Source organism: Silene latifolia, chromosome 8 (genome assembly GCF_048544455.1).
Source record: "Silene latifolia isolate original U9 population chromosome 8, ASM4854445v1, whole genome shotgun sequence".
Lineage (NCBI taxonomy): Eukaryota > Viridiplantae > Streptophyta > Magnoliopsida > Caryophyllales > Caryophyllaceae > Silene > Silene latifolia.
The window spans coordinates 90,483,761-90,488,890 of NC_133533.1; the positions used below are offsets into that span (position 1 = coordinate 90,483,761).

Genomic DNA, 5,130 nt, shown 5'->3' on the forward strand with positions numbered 1-5,130 from the left:
CTTAACATGTTTTGTAGGATACTTAAGCTTTTTGGAGCTAAAATACTACAAGATGAGCTACTAGAGTACTATGGCTAAATGAAACCAAGTTTTGGACTAGCATGGAGTATTGGCATGGGTTTGCATGAAGAAATTGGTGGATCAAATTGTGTAATTCAAATGTTGTCAACAACCAAAATCAAGCCCAACTTCAAAGTCCAAGTCAATGGGAAAGCATGGGATTCTAAAGTTCCTAAGATGCCAAATGCTAGCATTAAACCGGGTGATTAATCGCACAATTAATCACCAACATTGGATACCCTTTGCAATTAAGAGGAGAATTAAGGGAATTAACCGAGAAACACACGACCCCGATCGGGGCCATGCAACCCCGATCGGGGCCACACTCGTCTTGATTGTTTACGTTTCTTCTTCCTCTCCTATAAATAGGAGAGGTGTTCCGAGGTCTTAGGGATCCAATTTTACGTCCAAGTTTTAGTTTACAATAGCCTTAAGCATTATAATTCTCTCAATAGTTTTCATATTAGCTTACAAATTAGTTAATCTTATAGTTGTTCAAACATTTGGTTCTAAGTTATTTCAAGCTTTTGGTTATACATTGTTCTTCCATACAAGTTCTCTATTATTAAGGTATTTCTATTTCTAGTTTGCAATTTACATTTCTATTTTAGTTACCACATAGTTTATAATCAAGTATTCCATTTTACATTAGCATTGTTCTTTTCTCATGTTATATCATCTAATTAATATAAATCTTATAACCATGTTTAATATTTCTTACAATATAGTTTGCAATTTACATTTTAGTATGAGTAGCTAAATTTCCTAGTCTAAGGGCTAGGGGAGCCATGCATAAATTTAATATATAAACATGATAAAATAAGTTAATAATAATATTGTTCATATTGCTTCTATCACATACTTGCATCGTCACGTTTAATCGTTGTTTAAGGCCTTATTCAAATGATTAAGTTTGTTCATTCATTCTATAAGTCGAGAGGCACGGAATTGAATTAGACTAAGCATGTATAGTAGGACGACCTAGTCGTGGACGAGAGTTTCTCTAGGACCCGGTCTATGGTTGATGCTAATGCCGCAAGGTGGGTATCTTTAAGCCTAAGCAATTGACAATGTTATTAGTACCGAATTTATCATAATCATATGTTTACTTTTGCATGTGTGACCCGAACCCCTTAGACTCTCTTTTATTATATAATTTACATCATTATTGTTATTAATCACCAAACAATCAAACCAACCCAAATCGTAATCGACTCTGATAAAAGTCTACCCATAGCAATTCACGAAGTAATTCTCGTTTCCTTGTGTTCGACCCCTATTGATACATTAACTTGTTGTCTAGGGTAATTATCTTTGCATAGGTACGCGATAAGCCTATCAAATTTTGGCGCCGTTGCCGGGGAAACGGTTTTATTGCTTTTTGAATTGTCGATTTTTATCTTGTTTTTCTTTGTCTTGGGGAACACTTGTTCCTTGAGACCGTTACTTATCATTTTCCTAGAAATTGTTGTCTTATGCCCAGGTCCTCTCGTAGTGGAGAATTACTTTCACCGGATTCTGAACCCGAGAAAACCTTTAGGAGAAGACGACGTTTTTGGAAGGAAGTGAAAGAAGCCACTTCTCCCATACAAGTTGAAAGTGCTAGAAAGTCTTACTTAGACGATCTAGAGGTTCTTGAAGAGGAGGAGGTTTCTTGTTCATCATCTCCACCACCACCATCTACTACCAAAAAGATGGTGAAACTTTCCGATCACTCAAAGCCCACCGCGGCCATGCTTCCGGCTGGTATCACCACCACTCAAATTACCGCGCCGGAATTCGAGATCAAGCCGGCTTTCATTAGCCTCGTGGAGAGAAAGCAATTTGGAGGAAGTCCTTTGGAGGATCCCAATTTGCATGTGCAAAACTTTTGTGACTATTGCTCCATGATCCGTCAAACGGGCGTCACCCAAGCCCAAATAAGGGAAATACTTTTCCCTTTCTCTTTGAAGGACAAGGCCAAGCTTTGGATCAATAGCCTTGACCGCACCACCTTGGGAATCACCAATTGGGAGACATTGGCTCTTGCTTTTTATCAAAAGTTTTTTCCACCGGAGAAAACTCAAACTTTGAGGAGCCAAATTACCGGATTCCGTCAACAAGCTCTTGAGAGCTTATATGAGGCTTGGGAGAGGTACAAAGAGCTTCAAAGGCAATGCCCACATCATGGGCTAGATGATTGGTTTCTAGCAATAACATTCTACAATGGATGTTGTGCCTGTTGGGGCTGGTGTCCTCTACAGTTAGTGCAAGGACATATAAATCTCTAAAAGGATCAAATGGCATACTTTTGTATTATTATCAGTTGGTCCACGTTTATCAATAACGGTTGGCTTGCTAGATAAGTTTGACGTTATTGTCATACAGATGGCGGTGATCAACTGGTCCCTAAAAGTCACACCTATAGGATACGTTTGAGAGATGTGACGGTATGAAAATACAGTCATGTTGATGCCTAATATGACTAAGCAGTTAGTCTGAGTTATTGACTAATAATTAGTCAAACGTGATGTTGAGATAATTATTTAATACGGATTAAATAATACGGGCTAAGGCGAATTAAGCGGTTAATTCGTAAATTGAATATAAACGATTATATTTAATTAATGTATATTGAATAAATTAATTATACAATATTGTCATTATCGGACATGTATTATTATATCGACTAATTCATGTTACTAGACGATATTTTAATAACCGATAACCGATGACGATTTATAATAAAATCCCGTCATATACATTTTAGCAATTTCGAGTCGGACCACGAGTTAAAAATAAGGAGAAAGTGGAAAGCCCACTTCTTCCTAAAACCCACGGTTTGGCCGAACCAACAAAAGGGAGGCTCTCTCTCTTTTGTAACCTAAGCATTTTCATTTTTACAGAAATTAGGTTTTGAGAACATTTTTCTCTCAATAACCTAGATCTCACATCTAGCAAAACTCACAACAATTCTCTCAATATTGCAAGGCAATTAGAGAATACATTTCTAGCACAAGGGGCATAGTCTCAGACGGTCTTGGGTGCAACGATTAGGAGGAAATCTATTTTGATTTCTGTTCTTAGGCCGCATCTCAAAGGACCCGAGGTTAATTCTTATGCTTTATCGTTTTCTCTTGTAATTTTGTTTTATGACAATAATCGCATGTTAAATTTACGTTATAGTCCTAAATTTCAAGGGTTTTATACGGATATTACCCTACAAGTGGTATCAGAGCGAGGCCACGTAAATTTTTCTTTGTGACTTTCACCAAACGAATTTGAATCGATAAATTTTTGCATTAAAAAACGTGCGGCAGCAGCATTTTTGTCCCGGCAGAAATTTTTTTTTTCTGTCTCGGCTGTTTTGTTTTTTTTAGCAAACCGTGACAATTTTTTTGCATTGGTAATCGTGCCACACGGCTTTATGCTGATCAGACGATGTTTTGTTTTCGATTTGTTCTTTGCATATTGTTTTTGTAATCGATATTCATTGCAATATGTTAAAGTTTTATCAATTGTAGTTTCATTCTATACGGATTAGGTTTATTTGCAATTGGTAATTTTTGTCAAATCGATTTTGCGAGGGTTTTTGATGTTTGGGAATTTTCCCCCTTTTTCTTGCTCTCGGCAATTAGCTGGAAAAAAAAAAATTGTGTACTGTTCACGGTCAGGCCGTGAAAGAAAGAAAAATTTGTTTTTCGTGTTTTATTTTTTTTTCGGCCATAACAAATGCACAATACGGATTTTGTGCATTCGCTTGATAGTGAAACGGTTCACTCACGTACCATTTAGTTATTTTAAAGCGATTTAAAGTAACGGATTATCATGGATTAAAATTAAGTTGATTAAAGCGGTTTTGTCACATAATTTGAATCATTAAAGGTGGTTTGGATAAATTTAACATAATTACGGAATTATGTCACGAATAAATTTTTTTTAGTTGATGCATTTTTATTTATCGTTATTTTGAATGCCTTGATTATTTTAATTACATATTTAATATTACAAACGGTTGTAACTTAGTGTGGCCTTAGTAGAACGTGTTACCGTAATGATGGAACACGGTCTTGGTTGTATTTTGAGATCTTGTATCTCCGTTTTGGTTTTTCCTTGTAATTACAGTTTTTATTTAGAATGTAAATAGGTTTATATTTTGTAATTTTAAATTGTAATGTTGAGAAAACCAAAGATGGAGATCGGATGCTCACTCCCGCTGCATGGATAAAGATGGAACATCAAGACAAGCTTCTCGGGTCCAACGGTGGATTCCAAAGTTGTATTATGTTCTTTTTACTAGGATAGGCCACACTAGGAATTTTTATTTACGTTTTGCATTCTTTTATTTATTTTATCGTAATGATAGATTGCATCATATTCCGCCTAAAACCAAACCACCTAATAATTGCATGAAAACTGACTCATATAGAGGTCACGCGTTAGTTTTCTATGACATCCTTATGTTACACGATCAATTTTAAGCCATCACCTAAGTTAATTCATTCACGTAATGCTAGTTATTCGTTCACTTAAAATGAATTTAAACTAAGTTGATGGGATCTTCCTCGTATAATCAAAAATTGAGAATAGTCTTTATAGGTCAAACTCCAATGAATCCCTTCTTCGTCGGTAGGCATAATATGACCCCTTCTACGTCGGGTAAGTTGGAACTGATTGACCTATTTTATCTCAACATTATGGTCACTCGTACGATCCTGTGATTATGGTGGACTATAGATAGGATTTACGGAAATCTATCGACCAAGAGTTCTTACGGAAGAACTAGCTAAACTGTTGGCTTATCAATTTACGGAAATTGAGTCTTGGGATCACTTGTATTATTCTTGAGGGAGATCAATTATGCAAGTGCAAGAGTCTACACGTTAAAATGTATTTTAAATAGACTTAAATCACCTCGATGAGTTGCTTATTTCGTTTTTGTTTTTCTTCCTTTTTCAGTGTAGAACACGATCATTTAAACTGCTAATAACAAAATGGTTGGTCCTATTAACGACCCAATGCCAAGTGCCACATTGGACCGTGAGTCCGGCTTCGGATCTTCATGAATCGGATGAATCGGTCTACTCGATC

The 5,130-nt window shown here is 36.2% G+C and overlaps 1 non-coding gene across 1 annotated transcript; it reads right to left on the reverse strand.

Annotated features, from left to right (window-relative positions):
* Nucleotides 1-2,126: 2,126 nt before the first annotated feature.
* LOC141597755 (small nucleolar RNA R71) lies at nt 2,127-2,233 on the reverse strand. The gene has a single exon (XR_012522973.1). It is a non-coding gene; the product is annotated as a small nucleolar RNA R71 (small nucleolar RNA).
* Nucleotides 2,234-5,130: the final 2,897 nt, after the last annotated feature.